General features: G+C 42.8%; 1 protein-coding gene and 1 long non-coding RNA gene across 12 annotated transcripts in view; one reads left to right on the top strand and one right to left on the bottom strand.

The window, feature by feature from the left end:
* Ccdc91 (coiled-coil domain containing 91) overlaps nt 1-24,779 on the bottom strand; it is a 156,743-nt gene extending 131,964 nt beyond the window's left edge. For 2 of the 6 annotated variants that reach the window (NM_001355714.1, NM_025911.2), the window contains exon 1: nt 24,591-24,779. The gene's annotated coding sequence lies outside the window, so the exon portion shown is untranslated. Of the gene's footprint in view, nt 1-1,892; nt 1,925-3,980; nt 4,029-24,218; nt 24,286-24,590 lie in introns of those variants that run through there. The other 4 variants (NM_001355715.1, XM_006507076.2, XM_030255551.1 and 1 more) reach the window with 4 other exon arrangements.
* Nucleotides 24,367-27,297, top strand: part of Gm6288 — a 38,115-nt gene continuing 35,184 nt past the window's right edge. For 4 of the 6 annotated variants that reach the window (XR_869623.3, XR_869622.3, XR_378183.4 and 1 more), the window contains exon 1: nt 24,831-25,534. This is a non-coding gene — a long non-coding RNA (predicted gene 6288). Of the gene's footprint in view, nt 25,535-27,297 lie in introns of all 6 variants that reach the window. The other 2 variants (XR_378184.4, XR_378182.4) reach the window with 2 other exon arrangements.

Below are 27,297 nucleotides of genomic sequence, written 5' to 3'. Positions count from 1 at the left end.
TATTCTTAAAGGGGTGGCAGTTATTAACAATATTCTTGTTAGCACTTTTAATGACTGGTTTATCTGCCATTCCATTCTTTTTATTTTATATATATTGAGCAATATGTTAATTAAATCTTCTATATTCTATTGGCCTCTGCTTTGTTTTGCTTTTTATCTATTCACAAATGTGAGCTGAAATCTACCACAGTAATAGCAGAGTCAACAGCTTCTACATAAGATTCTACTGAGATAGGGAAGGGATACTTTCTAGTTTTTTCCTGGAAAGCAAATAGACAACTGGGAGTGAGTGTGAGCAAAGGTGTGTATGAGCAGGGTTTCCTAAGTGGTTCTAGTTCTCTAATGTGATCGGTGAGTCTGTTTTAGAAACACCAGTTGTCTGGAAGAAGAAAAGGGATGCCCACTTCAAGACATAAATTATCTCGAGCTTTAAAAAATAGTGATGGGAAGGGCTAGAAGGATGGCTCTGTAGTTAAGAACACTGGCTGTCCTCATAGAGACTCAGGTTCCAGCACCCACATGATGTCTCACAACTGCCTGTAGTTCCATTTTCCAGTGATCCAACACCCTCTCCCGTAATGAAGCAGGATTCAATGTTTACATTCAGTGTATGTGTGTGTGCTTGCACACACACGTGGGTGCCAAAGCACAAGTGTGGGGGTCAGAAGAAACAGTACGGGAGCTGGTTCTCCCCCTCCACCATGTCTCTTCCAGGCTTCAAACTCACCAGCAAGCACCTTTACCTAGGCTCCTTGCCAGCCCAAAAAATGTTTTAATGTAAGCAATTGGGAAATACAATGGAATGAGAGATAGCATGCAAAAGGGATAAGAGGAAAGAGAAGAAAACTAAGAAAGGGCAAAATGAAAAGTGCCAGTGATTTAAAAATGTAAAAGAAATCATTATGAAGTCATTTATAAAGCTTACACAGCAAGAGAAAAGTAAACACAGCGACACAGTGCATCAAAACTGAAGCACACACATACAAAAAATGCACACACACGTGCACACAAATGCTCACACTGGCAAAGGCACATCATATACATACAAAAAGATGTACGTACACAGAGACACACACACATGATCACACAGGTGAAGGTACACACACATGCAAGAGATATACATACACACCATATGTACACACATGCTCAGATAGACAAAGGCATGCACACATGCATACATGAGATGTGCACACACATACATGTGTACATACATGTTCATACAGGCAAAGGCATGCACACACACGCATACATACATACATACATACACACACACATGTCCACACATGCATATAAGAGATGAAAACACACATATACACATGCTCATACAGGTGAAGGCATGCACAAATGCACACAAGAGATACTCACAAATACACATGTGCACACACATGCACACCCACGCACACGCATACACACACACACACACACACACACGGTAATTAAAGGGAGAAAAAGCTAACAAACAGCATCCACTCCTGGGCTTCTACACACTGCCAGAAAATCAACCATGCTGTAATTAAAATTCCAAAAGGAGAAGGCATTGAGAATGGGATGAAGAAATGGATGAAAATCAGACGGCCAAAATCTTCTCAGGGCTAATAACCAAGTTTAAATCAAGACAACCCAACAAAATAAACACTGCACACTCTCATCAGCCTAACACAACACAATGAACCAAAAAGCGCAGCATGAGGGAGGGCCGTGAGGTGTCCAGACCTCCCCAATCCCATCCCTCTCCAGAAACATGATATTTAATTCTCATACATTTGTGTGGACTTCAAGCTACATTCTCCTGCAATTGCCTGGTTGGTGCCTACCTCTGGACTTAAGCTGTATACCATTAGGCTAACTGGCCCAGAGAATTTTGAATCAAAATATTAACACTGTACACATACCTGAGGCATAATAACAACTGTCTTACCACATTCTTCCCAGAGAGAGAGAGAGAGAGAGAGAGAGAGAGAGAGAGAGAGAGAGAGAGTTAGTTTCAGACCCACATATAACAGTTTCCTAAATTTCACTTTCAGTGTTGCCAACACTTTGTCCGATTTTATTATCAAAATAATGCAGAAACACTTCACCATAATCCTGCCTTTCTGTCTGCATTTCATCCTGTTTCCTTCTAGCACACAGAAATATATTCAGACTGCACATGCCACTTTAAATTGATTTTATATTCACTATACTAAAAACTACATTACTACATTTCTAATGACCTCATGATGGCACTTGGATGGCTCTATTACCAACCAATACTCCATCAATATGCAAACTTAGTTATGTGCTAATTTTTAAATATCTAAGATGTCTTCATAAATTAGTGGCTTTCTTCCTCTTCTTTTAGGCTATAAATTCCATCTAAATTCCCAGATATAAAGCAATTAACCCTAAAAGTATGGACTGCCTGGCAGATCATGTGACTAGGTTTCCAAAGGAGGTATACTTTGTAAACAAAGAACTTATAAATCCTCTATTGAATGCACCAATGTTCACTTGAACTTTAGAATAAAGTTATGAGCTAGGAACAGAAGAGGTGGACCACCCCAACCAAGAGCACAAGTGGTCATCCAGTGTCACACGGTCAGCACTAAAAACATACATACATGTAATAGTAAACACACTACGCGGCTTATATTTAGGGAGTGTGTATGTGTGGGGGGGTGTATATGTGGATGTGGAGGGTATGTAAATGCATGCAATAACAGCTGATGAAAAAGGAGGTCATGATTTTGAAATAGAGTGGAGTGGAGAGAGGTATAAGGGAGGCTTTGGAGGGAGGAAAGAAAAGGCAGAAATGTTGCAACTATAATCTCAAAAGTAAAATGTAAGAATGGCATACCTATGACTGGGCACTGGGGAGATGTTATGTGTTGGTTGTTTTTCCACTAGAGAAGTATGTGCTGCACGAGCATGAGCCCCCCCCCCCCAAGGGTGGGTCCCAGCACTCATGTATACAAGACCTGAGGGAGCACACATCCCTGCCTCTTGGGCTGCGGGGCATGGGGGATAGATGAATTCCTGCAGCTCCCTAGCCAGCTAGTCTAGCCAAATCATCAGCTCCAGGTTCCCTGACAAACCCAGCCTCAAAAGACAAGAGAGACGGGTGAAATACGGGTGAATGACAGTGAATGAGGAAGATACCCAGTGTCAACCTCTGACCTCACATGCGCACATGCGCACACACAGCAACACATACAGGGATATTATATACACTTGTCTACACACAAAATGAACAGGTTTTAAGGCAGTTTTCCTTATAGCTTCAAAACACGGGTCCCTCCTCATAGTTACATGGTGTCTCTCTGTCTCTGTCTGTCTCTCTCTCTCACACACACCTCCTCATAGTCACATAGTCTCTCTGTCTCTGTCTCTGTCTCACACACACACACCTCCTCAGTCAGTCTCAGTTTCTCTCTCTCTCTCTGTCTCTCTCTCTCTGCCTCTCTCTGTGTATCTCTCTGTCTCTCTCTCTCTGTCTCTCTCTCTGTCTCTGTCTCTCTCTCCCTCTCTCTCTCTCTCTCTCTCTCTCTCTCTCTCACACACACACACACACACACACTAGCTTTATCACTAAAGGGTCTCACTGGAATACACATTTTTTATTGTCTTGCTAATGATAACTAAGAATACATTATGTAGATCCACAATGCATATATATTTCCTTGATAATTCCCCTACTAGCAGACACAAACTGTGTGTTCAGTTATCTTTTATTATAAACAGAAACCCTTCTATACTGAGTATGTTTCTAAGGGCTGAATTCCAAGGAATGGAAGTGCTAAGTCAACTGCCATATGTATTTTTAATTTTTATAGCTAGTGTCACATCACCTTCCAAGGGGTTTGACTAGTCCACATTTCCAACAGCAAAATATAAAAATAACCTCCGTCGTCAGTTTCTGCCTCCAAAATGTTGCTATCCCTCCTCTTTCCTCGTACCGCCTCCCCACCATCGTTTTCAAGACCCTTTGTCAGGTCCCCTACCTCACTCTCTTCAAAGCTATGCTGGTTAGATTTTGTCAGAAAACTCAGGTCATCTGGGAAGACAAAAACAGAATGGAGACAATGCCTGCATTAGACTGGCCTGTCCTCATACCTGTGAGGCATTTTCTTGAGTAATGCTTGATATGGGAAGGCCCAGTCCATGGTGGTGATGCTACCCCAGGGCAGGTTTCCTGGGTTCTCTAACAAAAGTAACAGAGAAAGCTATGGGGAGGAAGCCAGTGAGCATCACTCCTCCGTGGCCTCTGCATCAGTTCCTGCCTCCATGCTCCTGACCATAAATCTCAGAGAATCTATATTTTATATACTTATATATTTACTTATATATTACATATTAATATATATAATTTCATATCTTTTTTTGAGACAGGGTTTTTCTGTGTAGCCCTGGCTGTTCTGGAACTCACTCTGTACACCAGACTGGCCTTGATCTCAGAAATCCACCTGCCTCTGCCTCCCAAGTGCTAGGATTAAAGGCATGCACCACCACTGCCCAGCATAATTTCATATCTTGTATAAAATTAAATAGAAAAACCTTCCCATAAAATTAACTTTATATTCAGATATAAAATATACAAAATGGGAACAAAGGCAACAGCTAGAAAAATAATTTATTTCTATGAATCATGTAATAGAATAAAATACATAAGAAATTTAATGAGTCATTTCCAATAACAAATGTTTTACAAGTCACTGGAAATAACCATTCTTTGCTTAGAGAGAAGAATCTCTTTTGTTTATTGTGGAATTCACATCTGAAAGCAATTCCTCTTGGCAGTATCATGGAAACAGGTGCCAGTACCAATCACAAGAGAGCATTTTCATCACTGTCATATTTAAAATATAACCACTGCCGTTAATTACATTCTATTGATATTGATTAGCAAAATATATAAATCAAAGTCTCTTGATTTATATATTTCTAGCATCTAACTGAGCATGACACCAGCTCCATAAATATTGACAGATGACAAAAAAAAAACAAAAACAAAAACAAAAAAAAAAAAACCTGCATTAACTAGAAATGTAGCTCAGTGAGGAGTGGTTGCCTAGCAGGTTAGCATGCACAGTGCCCATGGTTCATCTTCAGAACCAGGAAACAAAATAGGGAAGAAAGGCAAGAAGGTAGAAAGAGAGAGGGAAGAAGGGAAGAAGGAAGGGAGGGAGTAAGGGAGGAAAAGGGAGTGACCGAGAGGGAGAGAGAAGAGATGAATTCCAACCTGGAATTTTAAAACACCTAAAAGATTTGGGTCCAAAAATCCAAAGACTAAACTAAGAATAAAAATGTTTTAAGTTGGATACATGTTTTCATGACCACCCACTCTACCCCAAAACTGCATAACTAAATTGCCAGACCTAAACGTCATACAAAACAAGCTTGTATCCACTTTGTAAATGTTTTTAAATTAAGAAGGATAGAGTTGTATTCACAAGGTGAGTTCTGCAGACAGGTGACAGCAACAGTGGAATACCTGATGCCATGGGACTGTGCACTTCAAAATCTGAAAGTATCAACTTGTACCATGGATATTTTACCACAATCTTTACAGAGATAGATGGCAGGAAGAGCTGAGCCATAAGTACCTCGTGTAGGCCTCTGTGAGCTCGTGGTCTCCTAGTTCATGGTAAGACTGGGGATGGAGGAGCATGCCAGAGAGGACCTATGACAAGGCCCCTCTGTAATGTCAGCTCACAGAGGTCCCTTCCATGTGTCCTTCACTGAAACAAGATGGAAATGGGATGAAAGAATGGAAAATGACCAGAAATGAGGTTTCCCCCTTCCAACCCTGAAAAGGATCTCTGAGCATAAGAGCTTGACAGTTAGATCAAATCCACCTTTACAAGTGATCTGATGGAGAGAGCGGCCCCACCCTTGCCAACACAGACACCTGACCTTTTTGTTCAACTTGTGTGTTAGGGTGAAGGAAACTGCCAAACTTCCTCTGAGTGAAGACCTCTGACTGCCCAGGAGTAGGGGTGGGGACCAGGGCCAGAGCTCAACGTGTACCCCAGCACCTGCCCGAGGGACACTCCTCCCTCATACTCATAGGTCTGGGAGCCAGACTATCCAGGGAACCAGCCCCTCTTTTCTATATACTCAGCCACAAGGCTACAGTGATCTTATTTCCCATATGAACTGGCCTTGTAAATGCCTGAGGGGCTGCCACAACTGTCAAAGAATTGTGGCATGAGGTGCAACGCCCTGCTGAAGCATCCTCACTCTGAAGACACTGTGATGCCTGCTAGCATCTCTCACCCATAGGGGATATGCTAACATTTCTGACCACTCTTCAGAAACTTTTCACCATAGGGCTAATCATAAAGGTGAAAGCATTATGTCAGCAAATTAAAAGGCTCACTGTGCAAGTCCATGCATCCAACTGTCATACAGACCAAACTAACCCATACAACACAGGACCCTAGAAGACATAGAACAAGGGTAAAAAGGCAGACAAGACTCACCATAAAGGAAGTAAGAAAAAGAATGTTCTAGGACATAGCAGTGTTTTTTACAAGGCAAGTTTATCTCAATTCAACAAGATAGCTTAACCAGGTCAGTGCATTTTATAACTTATTAAAGTGTATGCTAGTACTTGAGAACTAGGGCGTGCAGGAAAGGGAGACCTGCAGAAATGAACCCATGCTATTTATACACTGTGGCTGTCTTTTCACACCAGAATTACACACTGAGCAGATGACTGGGGTAGACACTGGATGGCCACATGGCATAGAAGCATAGGCTACGGTAACGTGGAGCTTGGGGTTTGAAGGTGAACCTTATGTAAACCAGCAGTGTCTGGACCTTGTGCTGTTCTCATCTTGAGCATCTGTTCAGCTACTCCCCTCAAAGCCTAAGCAATCTCGCTCAGCAAACTCCTCATGTTGAATGCAAGGCAGTCATGATCTGATAGACATGCTGAAATCCACTCTTTATTTCCAGTCTAGAAAAACCTCCTTTCTTGGATTTGTGTTTCCAAGAAAATAACTGTTAAAAAAAAAAAAAACTAAAGGTATCTTAAACAAAGTCCTTTTTAAAAAAAAATAATAATAATATTGTGAATTTTAGATTATACCTGTGATTTTGAAAATCTGAAAATTTTGGTAGTTTGTGTGATGATTTGCATATGCTTAGGCCAGGGAGTGGCACAATTAGGAGGTGTGGTCTTGTTGGAGTAGGTGTGTCACTGTGGGAGTGGGCTTTAATACACTAGTCATAGTTACCTAGAAGTCAGTCTTCCACTAGCACCTGTCAGATGAAGATGTAGAACTCTCAGCTCTGGCTACACCATGCCTGCCTAGATGCTGCCTTGCTCCCACCTTAATGATAATGGACTGAACCTCTGAATCTGTAAGCCAGCTCCAGTTAAAAGTTGTCCTTTATAAGACTTGCCTTGGTCATGGTGTCTGTTCATAACAGTAAAACCCTAACTAAGACAGTTTGTTTCTCAGACCACCAACTCCCCAGGAGTATGCAGAGAAACTGTTCAAAGTGTACAAGACACTTGTGTAGCTGTTCTATTCTCAGGCTCCTATGTCAAGCAAAGACACCAGAATAAGTTAACACAGGTGTATGTACAGCTAAGGCCCCTAACTGGCCTCAGAGTTTGCAATTTGAGGGAAACAAATCAGAAAGTTCCTGAAAAGGTGACCCTTCTGAGGTCACCTCAGTGTCAACCCTCGGGAGGAGAGGGGGTCCTTGTTTATTTCCCACTATCCATACATCAGACCCAACAGACACCACAAACTGTGAGAATGGCTTAGAGGACCAACAGACCAAATTCACAATAGAGCTTCATCCCTAGGTCAGCCTCAGAGGCCTGTGCTATAGTGTATCAACACAGAGATCAGCAACTAAACCACACTGGGACATGTGCAGCTCAGCCTTGACCTTGGCATAAGAGGTCCTGCTGCACAGTGCAGGCGGCGCTACCGAAGCCAGCTTGTTCAAAGTGAGCACACAGCACTGCTGTTTTAAAGCTTATGTCCCTTTGCCTGCTAGACATAGAAAACTCGATCTTCCTCCCTGCTGGCCAGCATTTCACAGTGAGGAAGGTGCTATGCAGGCTGCTGGGAGAGGGGTGGGGACACATCAATTTCTTACCCAGCAGTCAGACCCTGAATGCTATAAGAGACCTGACAGGCAAACTGTGCTTACTGGATTAACAGTGGTACAATAGTTAGGGAGATGGTTGCTTTCTGACAGGGTTTGAGATCTGCTCTGTGGGAAGTGATTTCAAGCACGGTACTACAAGCCTACTCAAAAGCCGAGGGAGCATGTGGTAGTCTGAAGGAGAACAGCCCCATGGGCTCACATACTTGAATGTCCCAGTTAGTTGAACGGTTAGGGAAGGACTAAGAGATGTGCCCTTGGAGTTCTGGCACTTGGGGTGGGCTTCAAGGCTTATAAAGCCCATGCCAGGCTCAGTCACACTACCTGCTGCCACAGGATCAGGGTGTAAGTCTTCAGCTACCGCTTTAGCACCCATGGCTGCCTACAAAACCTCATGCTTCCTGGCAACGATGGTTCCTCTGCAACTGTGAGGAAGCCCCTAAGTAAATGCTTCCTTTCATATAAGTTTCTCGGCTGTGGTGTCTCTTCAGATCCATAGTAATTAAGGCAGATGGTAAGGCCACAGGCTCTAGAGTAGAACCTGCCATTGCTATTTTGCTAAGTTGTCAGGTTGTTAAATTGCCTTCTAAACATTCACAGTTATACTCACAGGCTAGAGACATTTTCACCCTTGGTCAAGGAAGCATCTTTTTGCAGTTATGGGAAGATGAATAACAGACCAAAGTACCGAGAATAAGACAGAGTAAAGGTTGAGCCGACATGGGACATCTCTACCATTGCTCCCAACTCCCATTCCCAAAACAGCACACCTCACATAATGTTGGCAGCTGGTACCTACTCCTAGGAGGGTCTCAACTGTGATGCTCTGCACACTTATTCAGTGGACAGTTTATTTCTCAGCTGTTGGGATGTAGGAACTGTCCATGAACCGAGGATCTCAACCCTCCTTAGAAACACAATTCATAATTTCAACTTCCTAGTTTTGTAGGTTGACTTTTTATTTTGTTCCCTGCTTCCTCTTGACCCCAGGGTCAGTACAGTAGTGTTCACAGCATCCAGAATATGGAAACAATGCAAATGTGCACCAATGGCAAAGAAGATGTAAGAGTCATGGATGGATGGAAATGGAGAATTATCATGGTGGGTGGATGACAATGAGGCCGTTCAGCACAGGAGCCAAAGCCAAGCTCAATGATCTGCTTTCAACCCTGGAACCACGTGGAAGAAGAAAACTCAACAATTCCCACAAGCTGTCCTCTGATGTCACTAAAGTCTTGTGTTGTCCTCTTGAGTCATGAACAAGCAGCAGTGGCTTCACATACCTGAGAAGGTCATCAGCAAAAATCAGATGACACCATGTCAAGACACCCCAGGAGACCAACTTCCCAGGCTCAGTCTTCTCAGGGTGCTACATTCTCATATCTAGTGCACACTGTCCTTTTAGTTGCTAAGCTTAATTCCTACGAAAGAGCTGTAAAGAAAGAGAGGAGTAAGGAAGCCAAGTTTTAGCAGGTACACATATGCCCTTGTAAGTAACAGAAAATCCTGGGTCAAAAGTGTTCCAACAATAAATATGGAATCAGCATCTCCTGGAAGAATAGGCATGCCACCCTGCAGCATTGAGCCTCAGCCCTTTCCTCTGACTCCCTTGAATCTGATCCCACCTGTAGCTATATACAAAAGCCAGAGGCAAAGTCGCCGAGATGTTGTAAGGCAGTGATCCGCCTATCCCTACACTCTCATCTCAAGCAAAGAAGGTATCAGGTGTTTCATTTAGACTAATCAACCCTACAAGCTGGAACAAGGTACACTTTCTACAGTCCACATAAAGGAAGGCTAGATTCCTGAAGCAGAAAGATCCTACTAAGAACAAGGAGAGCTGACACTAAGCATGAAGTAATGGCGGCCAACACAGACCCCTTGTCTACTATTTTCACAGCTTGAGAACCACTGCAAATTATTCCAATTATTTCGTTCAAGAGGTTGAATGAAACAAAGGCCACAAAAATGTTCTTTTTCAGAAACCAAAGGATAACCTTAGAGGCTATGAGCACTGGTTGTGTAAGTCTAGTAAGGTGGGATGGATTCCTCCACTTGCTCTCATCTATGTCACAGAAATGAAATGCATCTGGGTGTGTCTATGCCTATTTATACTATTTATACTCTCTAGCCTTGTTTTCATAGAATGGTGAGTGGTGGGAAGAGCACTGACCACAAAGTGGAGGCTTGAGGCTTCGACTCCAGCTCTCCCGTAAAGTACTATCGCTGCAGCTGTCCCATAACCATCCACAACTCAGCTTCCTTTCAGTTGGGGATCTTATTTCTGGCTGTCTCCTAATTAGAAATAATGCACATTAGTTAACTGGAGATTTATGAAGACTATTTAAAGCTGTAACTCTGGGCAAAACAAGCCCCCAAAACTCTTCCAAGATTATGGTGACACATGAAGCTTTTTCCTGCAGAACTCAGTTTCACAAAACTTTCGCTGTGGCCAGAAATGTAAATAGCATGATGTTAGAACTTCTAAAATAACTGAAGAATTTAATTCAATTTCTCTTCAAGCCCAGATTCATTATTAAAATGCTGCAGTGTACCTACATGCACAGACCCTCTCTGTTGGACACAGGAATGGAAAATGCCAGGAACCAACCGCTCTGCAACTCAATTAAACAGGAGATCTCTAACCACGAAGCCCAACCAAGGAAGAAGACGGAAAGGAACAGCAAAAAAGCTGGGACTCAAGTCACAAGCAGAAATGGAAATTTCTATAGTGTGAGCAGTGGGGGATGTCTCTCCAAGTCAGCCTACAGGTCTAGAGAAGTGAACCTCCATGTCTTGTTGAATTTCTCTTAATGGTTGTTGACTTAGGCAAAATGCATAGAAGTAATTTCCACAACCAGGCTGTTGACAGTGAGAACAGGAGGAATGTGGGATGGACAAACTTTGGCAGAACAGTCACAAAACCCTCTGGGATGACACTGGATAAAACACAGTGGCTTTAGCAACCATGTTTTGACCTGGAGTTGGTTCTTCTCAAAATTATTAATAATGAAAAACACTTACACAGGATACATGGAATTGCCAGGAAAAAAAAATGCACTCCTTTGAAAAAAGTTTTTAAAACAACAAGCTACCCACAAAAACCACAGGGATACAAAATGAAAAAACCTGGTCACTGATCTGAGGAGTGTGCAAGCTCTCCGCAAAACAAAACAACTGTAGCCAGGACTATTCCTTACACTAGTAGATCATGTGTTGAGATACCTGACACGAAGTTCCCAAGAAGAAGACCAAGTATATCCATCGAAGGCCAGCGGTTCAAGACTAGTGATTTCTTCAATGAGAACTTCAAGTTTCAAAAGACTACCTGTTCCTACAACCTCGACTTCCATCCATAGTGGGATGGACAGAAAATATGGCACTTGGACAAAGTGAAGTCCATTCAGCTGCACAGAATGAGTCACGGAAGCAGATTTCATCAGGTTCAGAAAGACAAGAAAGGCATCTCCTCTGTAGACTGGACTGAAAATTGCATGCATACACACAATGTGTACTGTGTATGTGTACATGAAATTATCTGAAGGAAGGAGGAGAGTAAGGAGGTAATGGAATGTGTGTAACAGGCAAGCAGAAGGTTGAAGAACTGGGGAAGAAAGGCAACTAGCAAAAGTAGGAAGGAAGATAATAAGGAAACGAGGGAGGGTTCAAACAACGTGTGTGTGTGTGTGTGTGTGTGTGTGTGTGTGTGTGTGTGTGTGTGTGTGTGTGTGTGTGTGAACACTGTCCTGGAGCAAAAGGTAGAGATATTCTCAAGTCCATAGAGAAGATGGAGGCCAAGCCTCGTGGCGCTGTGAACTCATACTGGTGTACTGGTGCCACTCCTGAAGATGTGTCAGGCAATGCAGGCCCGCCATTCTCCCTCAGACCTGAGGAGCTCTGTCAATCAATCAGGCCTGCCATTCTCCCTCAGACCTGAGGAGCTCTGTCAATCACCCCCTGGCAACTTCAGCAACTCTTCAGAAGTCATGGCCACAGCTGTTGATAGAGAGGCCCATTCAGCCACCCACCCCTGAAAGAATCTTTTCTTGCTGTGAGAATCACAACTTTAACACAAAAAGCCCGCATAAAACAAAAAGGCCACAGGAAGTGTGCTCCATACCTTTAAGAAAGAAAAAGAGAGATGTGGGAGAGCTGAAAGGTTTACATGAAATTGTCTGGGAACTAAAGCAAAACCCCAGGGTGGAACTGATCAGACGAAGGCACACCATGAAAAGATGGCCAGCAACAGTGACTACACAGAGCAAGTTCTAGTGTGGAGTATGTGTGACTGAGGGCCTTTCCAAAAATGCAGAAATACAGAATAAAAAAATCCAAGAAAGGCAAGATCCAAAAGGCTAGCCTGCAGCATAAACACAAAATAGTGCAGTGTGTATCACAGCCTAAATACACACCATAGGACATTTTTAAAAATACAGAATAGGGATATATTACATTCCAGAGAATTAAGGTAGGAATAATAGTAGACTTCTTACCAAAACCCTCATGAGCCAAAAGTCAATGCAAAGGTGATATGCTCCTGTGGTGGTTCATCTTGAGTCAGCTGAGTTGGAAACACCAAGATTAGTAAAGTACAGCTCGGATCGGGGAGCCACACCCTGGCTTGCAAGCACAGGCATTTATTTGTTCTTTGATTCCTGTCCATCAAGATGCACTCCACCACTGCGACCATATATGCCTCACCAGAGTCCTACAGCAATGGTGCACACACCACACACACTGAAACTAGCCAGAACCTTCCTCTCTCCCAGCTGCTCTCTGGGAATTTGTCACAGTGACTTAAGCCCACTAAGAGTTGGGAGGCCGGGGGTATAAATGGCAATGTAGAATTCTTGAGGGAAATATTTTCAATCTGCCACAAGATCTGCACTTAACATACAGACATTTCTCCAGAAAGAAGAAAAATAAAGCCAGAAATGTGGCCCTCACAAGCAGAACTTGCAGAACTAGGAATGCCAGCATGGTCAACTTGGCAAACATGAACATTTTAGATGTTACTGGATTTATAGGGAAAAAGTAAAAATGCACTGTTGACTCACAGAATATAATGTTTAAAGATTGCAGAACAGCACCAATACCACAAAAAGATGAAATGACAGTACTTTCAAAAGCAATTTTACTATACATTAGAAATATACAATATAGGTTTAAATGCATACTGTAGACTCTTGTATCATTTAAATAATAATTAGCAAAGATCTAAGCCAGTTCATGATAGGCATAAAATGAAATTATTAAGGAAGAAAATAAAAACTGAAAACCCACTCTAAGTCAGAAAAAAATGAAGAATGGGAAACAAAAGAGCAACTAGTAAACTGATACTTTAATTCAACCAGGGTGCTAACTGGATGGAGTACAAAGAGTCTGAACAAATGAATCTGATGTGGTGCTGCATGCAGACTTAACACAGTCAGCACTTTGTAAAAGAAAGGAGAATGAAATTAAAAGCTAAAGAGGTAACAACAGGCAAGCACTCCTCAAGAAAAAGATGAAGTGGTACACAGTATTAGATTAATTAGACTTTAGGTCAAAGAGCATTACTGGACAGAGGTTAATCAGGAAGACAATATCACCATCGACATATGTGCACCTAACAACACACTTCAGAACACGTAAAACTCTGAGGGGCAGAAGTGACAAGAGTGCAAGTCAGCAGCCACACATAGAGGTAAACACTTCTCTTAATAGTCAATTAAACATGAAGGGGAAAATCAATAAATACACATAAAAACAACAATATTATCAATACCTTTATATAACTGACATTCCTTCAGAGTGGGCTCTACCCAAAAAGGTCAGATTGGGCCTTCAAGTACATGCAGTGTCCAAAGACAGATGATATGCTGAGCCACACAAGTCTCAATGTGATTTAGAAAGCTGACGTCATACAAAAAGTTCTCACTACCCACAGCCAAGATATATTAAACATCAATAAAGATGAAACTTGGCAAGTTCTCAAGTAATTTAAAAATAAAGAACATAACATACTTCTGTGTAACTTATTGTAAATATAAGGAAGAAGATTCTGCATAGTAAACAAACTAAAATGCAAGAGTAAGTTGTATATGGCAACCAATGGACTGCTTTGAAGGAAAGTACTAGGATACTAATGCTGTGTGCTTTATTTAGAAGATAATAAAGGATCCAATGAACCATCTGAGAGCTCAAAGTGCAGAACAAACTAGACCCAGAAGTCAGAGACTCTAGACAAGGAAAAGGAGGGAGGAGGAGGAGAGAGGGAGGGAGAGAGGGAGAGAAACAGAAAGTAGAGTAGAAAGTAGTAGTAGAGAATCCAAATTGAAAGTCAGTGTTATGTCAAGAGGAGATGCAGAGTTCCTGCTGACTTATGGCTCTTCTGGTCTGTTTTCAGACTTAGACTCAGGATCATACAGACTGTGTCAGGCCTGTACTACCTTCTCTCCTGGGTCATTAGTGTTCTGACTGAAAATCCCAGGACTTCTTAGACCTCTTGATTATGTGAGCCACTCTCTGTAGTCAGTCTCTGTCTTTCTGTTTCTCTCTCTCTCTCCCTCCCTCTCTCCTCCTCCTGCCCTCCTTTTCCTTGTCTAGAGTCTCTGACTTCTGGGTCTAGTTTGTTCTGCACTTTGAGCTCTCAGATGGTTCATTGGATCCTTTATTATCTTCTAAATAAAGCACACAGCATTAGTATCCTAGTACTTTCCTTCAAAGCAGTCCATTGGTTGCCATATACAACTTACTCTTGCATTTTAGTTTGTTTACTATGCAGGATCTTCTTCCTTATTAGAGAAGGCAACAGTGATGTTATTCAAAAATCACCCTCAGACACACAGAGAATAATGTTGGGCCTTGTGTCAGGATACCACAAGACCCAGTCAACTTCACAGGTAACCCTGAATGTCGAAGGCACAACCCTGTCCACCTTTCACTTGTGTGCATTCTCCTAAGCCATAGTCAAGTTTCCCACACAACACGATACAACCATCTTGCACAGAACCCTGAAGCACATTCACTCCTGTCCCCAAAGAGAAGGTAAAACCCTGAGCAATGTACATTCTTCTGGTGCTTGAGCTGCTCCAGTCACTTAAATATTATGGCAACAAAAAGACTTAGATGCTATGAAGTAAAGTGAAAATATTTCATGTTATACCATGAGGCAACAGAAAATGCATGTGCAACTGTAGCTGTTGTGTGTGTCTGGCCACATGCTCACAGTCTGTATCAACAACTGCCATCTCCACTACCCATCCCATAGTCCTTTGGAGATCAGCAACTGCTTCAACTGGCTATGACTATTTACCTACCAGGATAACCCTAATCCTTCTGAAGTTCCAAGGCCAGAACAGGCCCAGTTTCTGCAAACCTTAACCACTGAGCATGACAGTATGAAGAGCTATCCTAAGGGACTGCCTGAATCCTGAACCCTGTTCCTCCACTGCAAAAGAGCAGTTCACTCTCTCTCCTTCATAGCATTCGTCTCTCTCCTTTGCCGGCTGATTCAAAGGCAGAAGTCTGAAGGGACCAGGAGGAAGCCTTAGCTGTTCAGCAAAATCACCTTTTGTCTTCTGGTGGCAATGTTCCTCTCTCTGGAACTCAGATCTCTAGATCAGTAAGGATAAGATCATGGGGACAGGAAACAGAAGCCTTCTGGAAGTCACTAAAATAATAACCACCCTCATTTCCATTTTTGGTTCTTGGATCCTGTGAATCCTCACAAGGGGAGGAACAGTACCACACACTAGGTGCTGATAGAAAGGGTTGGGGTTAACTCTAACCCTAACTCCTGGGGACTCCTGTCTGGGCCCTTCAAGGTTCAACCACCAACCTGGTATTGTAACTGAGTCTTCAAAAGACCATGCAAACATTCTACCAAGCCATCTAACTTTAAATACCATGGAAGACAGTAAAGTTGGTGAACCCCATAGGCTTGGGACCACTGCCATACTCCTGTAGTCATGAGTTATTTGACCAGATTTACCATGAAACAGGTCGAATGATCAGAAGCAACTCTTGTGTAGAATGTTACAGAAGTGGTTAAGGACTTCTGTGACCCAAAGGCAGTAGTCTCCACAAAACTGCATATAGGAAGGAACATCCATGCCGACATCCTCCGGATAAGAACAAAAGTCTGCTCTTTCCATAACACAGGGGGACCAACAGAATCAACCTGCGGCTGGGGAGCTGGGTGATCATCCTAGGGAATGGCACTGTATCAGCACCTGCATATCAGTGAGTCCTGCTGGCAAACTGTACATTCAGCAGTGCCCACATGCAGATCAGCCTTAATGAGTACAAATCCATAGCACTCCTTAGTGAGTGGACGTCCACAGTGCCAAAACATACCTAGCATCCATCTCTATTAGGATGACTGAACAGAATTAGATTTTATCTCACCTTAACCTTTCTGCTTATGAAGATCAATTCTGTTTCACTGATGGGAATATCATAATCAATAAGCTCTGGGTCTGCATAAGCCAGACTGGTCTGTTTGGTTCTGCTGCATATCCTGGTAGCTCCGCCCATCTCATCCTTAGACACTGAGTGCTGTGTTAAGGTTCCTCAATTCAGTGGCTGCCATTCCCACTGTAAGGTCTTCCACCCAAGTACAGAATCCAGAGTTCTTTCGGGATATCAGGGCTCCTCTAAAGATGTATCCCAGCTCTTCTTAAGGCAGAATTTCATGTAGCTCTGGCTGGCCTTTAACTCTGTCTATAGACTAGGATGGCTCAACTTTTGATCTTCCCAACACTGGGATGACTGGTATGCTCTACCACTCCCAACCTCGGGGAGTAACCTTAAATGGCACACAGACTCACTTTTATGTCTCCCTAAGCCTACAGATTCCAACTTGGCCACCAGACCATAGCAGGTCCAGCATTTCCAACCTGCTCTGTAAACTGCATTTGGGGCCATGCTTGGGATGAAGTATCATAGTTCTTCGTAAGTCCCCAAACTGAAAAACTTCAGAATACTGGTTTAATGTACCCACATCAATGAATTCAGTCTGACCTTTCTTTCCACTGTCAGGCTATATATACTGTGGCTGTCGATTCTATCACTCATGCCTACAATTTCTGTCTGTGTCAGTGATAAAACTCACAGAACACAGCATGTCCTCACAGGGCACACTTTGTGTTTCACCTTCATGGGCTGAATGAGGCTTCTAGCCAACCACCTATAGAAACAGAGTGAGTAGCCAGCATACCTACTGCAGTTTCCTCAAGGGCACACAAACTAATTTCTCAGGATGGACATAGAGTGGTCATTCATCTCAATTCAGGGTGTGGTCCTATCCTTCATCGAGGCTTTGTCCTATCATCTCCTGGTTCCAACTTTCAGATGTAATCTATTCAGGGTAGTGTGTCTCTAGATTCCAGTCCAACCTCCCAGACCCCATTCCTTCACAATCAGTACTCTACTGTGAAGTACTTAAACTTCTCTCACCTTCCTGACTGATGTCCTGGAAGATCTGAGGGAGAAGATCTCAACTGAACCCTAGGCGAACACACCACAGACCCTGCAGATCTCAGCTATGCATCCCCCACACCTCTCGCTTCTGGCTTCTTAATTTTCAGACTGAGAGTTCACAGATCCTACTTTGTGCACCTATCAAAGGTCTGACCTGCAAACAGTGTCTCTTTAAAAGAAAACAGACTTGTTCACCAAGAGAAACACATAAAGTACTTGCCTGCTCACATTTTTCCAAGATGATATAAAACTTATTCTAACCACTAATTTTCATTTCCCTTGAATTAAAAATACCAGAATTCTCAGCACATACTTTTCATGTGATTCTGACTTTAACATATATCACCTATAATTTTTTACCTCCACACCTAGTAAGTAATTGAGCACCAATTCTAATAAAGCTTCTATCATATGTAAACTAAACTCATCCAGTAGAACACAATTCTCTCAAGTTACATTAAAAAGTCCTTTTCAGAAACATGCCTTCATGCCTTAACTCTGGCGACTCAAAACCCTTTTGGGCAGTAGCTGGGCATGGTTTTTCTTCATCACAGTGACACCTTGGCAAACCAAGCTTTCCCACGGAGAAGCCAGGTACTCCCATAGTGCTGTTCGTGTGCTATAAGGTCAGCAGTGTCCTATAGGAGTGCCACCTGGCCTTGCTTCTCTACTGAGTCAATTAATTTAATTAAACTCAAGCAATGTTACTTTCTGGGAGACAGGAAGGACATTCATTTTTATTTGCTCAAGTTCCTTTCCTTCCTAAATTCTTCAAATTGTGTGTAAATCTTCAGTTGGTGTTTTATATTTTATACTGAACCTTAAATAACTATACCAGCATTGCCATAGTAACCAACAAGTAAAAACCTAGCCCCAAACTACACATGACTGAAGGAACCAGAAAGTCACACCCTGGACCTACCTAACAAGGATGTGGAACTCTCAGCTTATGGCCCTGCTTCCAAGGAGTTCTATAAATAAGGAAATGAATGTCAGCACAAGCCAATGTGAAATGAAAGCCTATCTCTTTATTACATCTGCAAACCATTCAATCTTCCTCAGTTATAAAGATGATACAGACTAAACCACACAAAAGGTACAGAGAAGCTCACTGGACAGACCCATCATATCAAGGGTCTATAGACAGGAATTCCTTCTGTAACAATATACCTGTATATGCTCTATTATGACACTCAGATACTACTACAACACAGTAACATTCTATCTATCAAATGGGAAAAAAAATCAGTTACCTTCAGCAACTAAATCATGAAAATATACAAAAACACATCTAGATATTTTCACCCAATCAAGGGAGAAATGGGCTCTGGCTGTCTTTTACTGGGGAATTCCTTATGCAGAAAACTCAATTTCCCCTAAGCAATACGTTCAGTCATAGGACACAATGCAATAAATGGCTTGTTTTGTTTTCCACTTTCCCTTTGAGCAAAATGACTCTGGCAATCCAGTTGTAATTCACAAACCTAAAACTGTGGTAACATCTGTGTGAGCAAACATGGCTACACAGAAACAGTGTCACATACTAGCTAGTGACAGTCTTGAAGAGGACACATAGTTTATTACAGTGAGCAGTGTGTCTGTCTCACCTCACCAGATCTGCTTCCCACTCCATTGAGTCTTTCCACATAGAGCCCCCTCACTGCTCTGCAGTGCCCTGCTAAGGAGGGAGCTGATTCCAGGCTTTAGAACAACTGCCAGTCAACAAGCTCATGACCCGGCACCAATCCAAGGCTTGCAATAACCCAGGACGCTTATGTCCAAAAATCAGCACTGACAGTCAGAACAGAGGTTCTGACACTGCGGGCCCTCCTACCCTCACACTTTCTCCCCGGCACTCATAACCTGAGAAAACAGCAGGTTCATAGCCCTCCTACCCTCACGCTTTCTCCCCAGCACTCATAACCTGAGAAAACAGCAGGTTCATAGCACAGGGAACCCCAGCAGCCTGGGACCCACCAGGAACTCTTCCAAAGGCCCATCCTCAGAAGCTGCCACTCTTGACCTGCCCGGCTGCTCCCTGGAAATGCTGCTCCTGTGCTTACCTGCATTTGCTCTCACTCAGGTTGCCAGGACAGCAACCTTTCCCCGGTGGTGACAGCTGCATGCACACAGGCCTAGCTAACATACAAAGGTAAGAACTGGAAGAGTAGCATGTTTACAAATTATTCTTAAAAGATCCAACACTTTTCTGAAAATCTAAACGACCAAGTTTATTCATAAAGCTGTGTATGCATGCTACAGGTCGTGTGTGTGTGTGTGTGTGTGTGTGTGTGTGTGTGTGTGTGTGTGAGAGAGAGAGAGAGAGAGAGAGAGAGAGAGAGACTTTTTCTCTGGCTCTGCACAAGTGACAAATGAAGACTAAGGCAGTTACAGTCTGCTCACATGAGCATTACTACCCTGCACCATCACTCAGGGATCCTTGGCAGAGGCTAGATGCATTAGCTCTACACCTCAATGGAAATGATTGTGTGTGGCTCGTAATCTAAACAGACTTCAGTGGCTGCACATGAGGACACAGAGCTTCCATGGTATATCAAGAACAAGATTATTATGCAAACAAACAGCAACAAGACCAAATTCCAAGGAAGAGAAATGAGCAAACACTCAGAGAGAACACATAATATATTTTTATATGTCCAGTTTCAAAAAAAAAAAAAAGCTGAGACAAACAATGATCAACAAAGAGTACAGTGTATACAGATAGACGGGAAGGGAAGCAATCAGCAAAAAGACACACCCTGGATTTACTAGAGAACACCATCAAAACTGGCAACTTGAACATTTTTATAGACCCACTCTCAAAGAACTCAAGGAAATTTCATTTTAATAAAGAGGGAAGACAGACTTCAAGTTATTTCCAGTGGAGTAATTTATAATAGTACCGACAATGATTTATAACTTAGTGACAGTGATTTATAATGAGAGAATAACAATGATTTATAACTGTACTGACAATGAAACGTGTGTAAAGAATGACATTGCAAACAAGGTACAAAATCGCCCTAGTAAATTAAATTACTCAAAATGCAAGACTTCAAAAAAAGGGATTAAAATATAAAGTATTTATAATTTTGCTTAATAATCTTCACAATGAAAAACAATATGGAGAGCACCAAAATGTAAGCAGCAGCCTTCTCAGAATAACAGTAGGGTAATTTTTTACCATAACTAACAATGATTTCTACAAAGAGACGAAGCAATACAACAACTGTTTATGATTGAATTGTAAAAGTTCTAAACAAACGAGGAGTCAAAGATAATTTCCTCAATCTGATCAAAATGATAAAAGAAAAAATAGACTACATGTTTTCTTTAAAGAAAATTACCAGTCACGAATGTCTTCTGAGACTTCTTATTCAGCATAACTAGAACTCTTAGCAGTGCAATGAGATAATAAAATGCAAACAGTTGGGAAATACAAAATTAAACAGCCTCTGTGGATGGATACGTGCATACGTAGACAATCACAAGGAGTCCATAAAGGTCACATGTACTAACAAGTGAGTTGAACAACACTGTAGGGTTCAAGAGCATGTAAACCTCAATAGTTATAACAGTAGCAATAATTAGAAATGTACATGTGTGTGGATATCATTTACAGTAGCAGCAAATGAACACACATACAAATGAAACAAAACAGAAATAAGATTTTTACGCTGAAAGTGAAAAACATTAAGAGAAACCTAAATCCTGCATAAACAGAATCACCTAGCAGATTAAAGACACCTAAGATGCCAGCCACCCCAAAGGGATGTATAACTTCAACGCACTCCTAACCAAACCCCTACAATAGAGAAAGCAGGCTGCCTCTAAGAGTTATACAGGAAGAAAAGAAGCTACAACATTTGAAACAATTTGAAAAGTAACCAAGCTAGAGAATGAAGCCTTCTGACTTTAAGACATTCTATAAAACTAGAGATGCACAGAATGATGAAACAGAAGAGAATGCCAGAAAGAGACAGAGCCACACGTACACAGTGAATTGCCTTCTCACAAAGTGCCAACAAGAATCCTGCTCAAGGACAGTAAGAAAGTTTCCCTCAGATGCAGCCAAATTCATGCATCTGTAAAGGAAAGGCTCAAAGAAAGCCACAGCCTACACCTTACATTATAAAGGAAGAGTAACTGACAGCATATCCTAAACACAATATCTAAAACTAGAAAAGGTCTAGAGAAAAACAGAAATTCTTTGCAACCTTGGACAGTGTACAAATTAATTTTTTAAAAAAAGGAAAAAGAACTGATCCAATGGATTTCATCAAAACTGAAATTTCACTCACACATTTCACGTGTCAGGAAAAGAAGCAAGTGGCAGACTCAAAGAAAACACTTGTGGACATACATACACATTATACACACACACACACACACACACACACACACACACACACACATGTATATGTAAAACTAAAGTTTGTGCCCAGATTGTATAGGATTTTTTTAATTAGACAATTAAAAACTCACAAAACACTTTGGAGGGATGCCTCTTGAAAGAACATACAAACAGCAACAACAGCACAGGAAAATGTCTTACAAGTTAGTTAACTAGAATCTCAAAATCATCTGTGAGATCCCGGCATGGAGGCACACAGCTGTAATCCCAGCCTCAGGAGGTGACAGCAGGATGATCAGGAGTTCAAGGCTAGCTTCAACTACGGAGCCAGTTGAAGGCAGAGTGGGCTATTTGAGAACCTCAAATTTAAAAAACGAAAACTCAATGACTCATGAGGAAACTCCTTCGGAAGTAGCTAAAGCAGGAGCTAAAATGCCTAACTGACACATGGCAACATGAACCATGCATCTCACTGGCAGGACTGCAGCACACAGCAGCCACCAGGGTAAACAGCAGAGCTAAAACGTTACCCATGCAGCTGCCACCTGGTCCAGCACCCTGCTTCTCAACACTGAACCAAAGAAAATGAGAACTTTTCTCTCTAAAGACTTAAATATGACTGTCCCCCCAAAATGCATTTTTACTAACAGCTTCATCCCAAAACACAAAACTCAGAAACTCCTAAATGTCCACCAACTAGTGAGTGAGTGACTACACTGTGGCCTACTCACAGACAGAAGTACCATGTCCCCTTTTTACGGAGACACCAAAAGGGCTAGAAAAGCATTCTGGGGGGAAAAAGTACGAACAAGGGACTGTGCTTCATCTTTCCACTTACATGACTCCAGAGAGGAAAAACCCAACAGAGGATGAATCTGTAGCCATCCTGGGGGATCCCAATGAGCAAACCGTGGTGATGTTATATGACCAGGCACACTTGTAAGAGTGAGTGCACACGAAGACATACTGAATTAGTTTACCCTGAACTAAACTCTAAGAAATGTCCTTCAAGAAAAGGTACATCAACTCTAGTTCAAATAAACTAAACCCAAGTTATTGGAAACTGAAGAAAGGAGACAACCAGAACCCGAACCCTAAACTGTACCAAGTTAACATGCACATTAATACAGAGTGGCCTTTCAAACGTTTACATCCTACAGGAAAGACAACACTTAATGGTAAGTTATACGGAAACAGTAGCCAGCAGGGCACTGTGATTGTGATCCTTAGAACTTAAACATTTTTCCTCCTTTTTCATTAATAGAAAGATCTCACCCACCTTAATTGATTCCCACTTGGCTTGTGTCATAGAGAGAGATTCCCTTCAAAGTTTCCTTTATTAATAAAAATCCTATATTCTTTACAAATCTGATAGTACCTGGGTGTTCAATAAAATGTCCCAATTGATGACAGGCTCTTTCTCTCTCACACACACACACACCCCAGAGAGAGAGAGAGAGAGAGAGAGAGAGAGAGAACAAACAATGGATGCTTCTCTAGGTGATTTCCTAAAGTTTTCTTTTTCTGTGAAGTATTATGATGATTAATATTTTTCTTAAAAACTCAAAAATCCTGGACTTTCTCATTTTGTTTTATGTTTTTTTCCAATTTGGAGTATGGTGTTGCTAGGCAACCAGTTCACAGTTCCCAGCCCACTGAAACATCTCTAGACATCCTAGGAGACACCAAACTTCCTCACCTCTCACCAGGCAATTCTTCACACATTAACACACCACATAGTGGCACCAAGGTGCAGCGGACCTAGCATCTTCCTGAGCCATTTATCCCAACAGGTGAGGTTCAAACAACCCCAAAAGCAACACAAGGTGTGGCTAAGATGACTACAAGTGCACTTCTCCTCGGTTTCTGTCGCCCAGGAAACTGTGAGTACTCTGCAGGCTTTTGTCTTAAATCCTGAGGTGACAGCTGACCCACCCTGTGACAAGATGGCAATCCCTCAACCACGCAGCATGCAAACATGTTCCATAGCCTTCCACAGAGCCGGGAAGTTTAAAACTAGGGGCGAAGACGTGTCAATGTCTGCACAGTGGAGGGATAAGTCGGAATTCGTGGGCGGCCTCTGAGGGACCTAAGCTGAGCCCAAAGCCTTCACTTCCCCAGAGCGGAGGGCCAAGATCACGGCGGCCTCACCATCCCAGAGCTGTCAGAGCAGCTGACAACTCTTGTGCAAAGCTCCCTCCTGCGGAGGCAGCCGCGCAGACGCGGCATCCTGGGGGGGCGGGGAAAGGTGTGTAACAGACAGAGGCCAAGCGCTCCGCACGATGCTCGCCTGGGGTGAGAACCCGAGACGCCACTGAGGGTGTGTCCAGCGATCAGCTCTCCAGAACTCCGAGTGCACAGTGCGCGCTTTCCCAAGGTCTGAGACCGGAAGGGGTGCGCCGCTCGGCACCGACGGGAACCGCATCAGGGTCAACACTTCCGTTCCGCCGGGGCAACTACAGCGCGGACAACAAGCGGACTTACTATGGCTCTCCACTCGGGACTACCCAAGTGCAGGGCCCCGCGGGCGAGGGCGGGAGCGAGGTGTCTCCCTGACCCAGGTCCCGTGAGTCGCCCGGCCGCGGCCTCGCGACTCGCAGTAACTTGGTCACGTTCCCACCCGCGGCCGAGACCCGGACCCAGACGGCGAGCACCCGATTACCTGCGCCCACCGCAGTGCTCCCCGCGCTGTTGCGCGTCACACCCGGCTCTCAGACACTGGCTCCGGGACACCGGCTACGCAACCACCCCCCTCCCGGTGACTGCTGGCCCAGGAACCCACGTTCGGGCAGCCCACACACCACCCGGCGTCCAGGACATCCTCACCGGAAGTTGATTTCTACCTAGGCCCGCCCAGGCCTGCGCGCGGCGCTCCAGGCATCCGCGGGCGCATCACATGACCCCCCAAGAGGAGGCCAGCTGAGCCTCATCTGAAGAGAGACCTGACCTGTGAAGTGGATTGACCTGATATACACTGGCCTGACCATCCTCAAAAACTACATCATGTCTTTATCTTTTGTCCTGAGCCAAAACAAACTATTCAACAGATATTCCTCCTAACAGAGATTCAGCTGGCTAGGCCACAAGAAGAACCTCCTAGTTGAGTGATTCTCAGGTAATTGACTCTGCTATAGATTGGCTTCGACTTAACGCTTTTCCTGACCTTTCTCAAGATCTACCTCCTAGTAAAGGTTCTCAATCTCTCTTAGTGACAGGCCCATAAAACCACCTACCAAATCTGAATTTTTCTTCTGTCCAGAACTCGAATCTACCACGAGAAGAGCCTTTGCCTCTTACAAACAACCAAAATGTGAGAACTGAATAAAGCACCCGGCACTATGACATGCTCAAGAAATGTTTGACGTGATGTCTGGACCTATCGGCTTAGCGGAACTCTCAAGTTCCTGAACGTGCCCAAGCTGAAAGCTTCTCTAAACCACTGGATTTTAAAGATCTTCAGCGCTAGGACTGTAGCACTTGTAATCAACTCTCTCATAGCAGTTCGTTCATATTCCACTAAAAACAGTTGTTTTTTAGCTGTTCCACATCCTTACAGCAAAGCTGTCAGTCAACATCTTTTCCTGAAGGGAATATGCCATACACTTGGTAGGTTTTTGTTTGAAGGGGAGAGTAATTGTGTAGACTGTCGTGACTGTTACATAGAAATGGTCAACAGGTAGCACACTTCTCAGATGGTTTAGACAACATTCACTTAATTTTTATTGAACGTATACCATTTACTTGGAACTAGTCAAGTGGTAACAATCTGGGAATGAACCAAATATATCCAAGATATTTTACTGCCTAGTGCCCTGATCGTTTGAATGTGAGTCTGTGGACAACTTCTAATCTTCACACAGAGAGCATTATTGGGAATTGCTTTTCTCTTCCTTCCACTGAACAAAATTGACTGAACTATCTTTAATCTCTGTACTGAGTGGGAAGTATCAACAGGATCTTGACATGCCTTCACTGAGCTGGGCAACTTGAAGTCCTTAGTGAACAACTAATACTGAGCAGGTCACCTCTTCTGACCTTTTCCATCCTGCCCATTCTTTGCACAAATAAGTTGTATTTCTCTTATAGAAATTTGATGCTTCCTTACACACATATACTTTTTTAATTTCCAGTTGAGCACCAAGTCAAGGACCACTTCTTTGTATACTCAGCAAGCTGTTTCCCATTTCTCCTTTACATCTAGTCTAGTAGTCAAGAAAGTGGAAATACATTCAATAAGCATTTCATAAACTGATAGTCAATATCTATGTGTCACCTTATCTTTTCTCTTTGTGCTTGAAATTTTAATGCCTTTGGGTTTCCATCGAAACATCTGACCCAACAAAATGACCGTTTATCCCTACTGCCACCACTCTAGTTTCAGATCACTGTGTATCGGTCATCAGAATCTCACCTCAGAAACCCCACAAAGTAATTGGTAATTTTATCTTTAAATGTTTAACATGCTTACATGTAAGCACCCATCACCACATCAACTTTATTCTTTCCAGCTGTCAAAGGAGATTCCATGCTCCTCAGCAGTTATTCCCTTCCTCCATCTCTTCACACATCACACCTGCCCTAGGCAACATTAATCCACTTCCTCAAGATATGTCTAATTACATACAAAGTGTGACCTTTTGTGCCTGATCTGACCCACTTAGCATAATGTTTTGTGAGTCCACTTACATGAAGTACTTCTGTGAACAGTCTTCTAGAAGCTTTGTGGATAGATATTGGACATAGACTATAATTCCTGAGTCACATGCTAGTTCTACCCTTTAGGAACTTTGGTCCTCTTCTACACCATGTTACACTCCCTTCTGCAAGAAGGGAGGTCTTTCATATCTTCTGTGTCTCACTTCTGGAGAACAAATCTTGATCTTGATTACTCATCGAAGTGCTTCTACAAGCCAGCTGACACTGCTCTAGACATTTGTTGTGCATATGACTACAAACCCATAGTACCTGAGACGAGAAGTATGGCTCCCACCCTCAAAAAGAGCAAATGTAGAGAAAGATCCAATCAAATCAGAAATGGGGCCTAGCCAAATTAGAGGCGCTGAGTGCTCCTCTCAACCTGGCTAACCAGGAAGTGTTGCTCATTAGAAAGAAAGCTCAAGACAAGCCCTAAGGAATCAATAGGATCAAATCCAGCTAAGAAAGAGGACTATGCTCCAAACAAAGAACAGACAGAGCAAAGAAGGAGAGAAAGAAAAGAAAAGGAAGGGAGGATGGAAGGAAGGATGTGAACTTAATGTTTTCACTTACCTGGAGTTGTAGGATAGATACAATTTGTAGGCAGATATAGTGAAAGCAAAGATGATAGTGGAGACAGGCTGTGACAGCTGTCAGTGTAAAACACAGCCTCC

This window comes from Mus musculus, chromosome 6 (assembly GCF_000001635.26).
Source record: "Mus musculus strain C57BL/6J chromosome 6, GRCm38.p6 C57BL/6J".
NCBI classification, from domain to species: Eukaryota; Metazoa; Chordata; class Mammalia; order Rodentia; family Muridae; genus Mus; species Mus musculus.
This window is presented reverse-complemented; position numbering and strand designations above follow the sequence as displayed.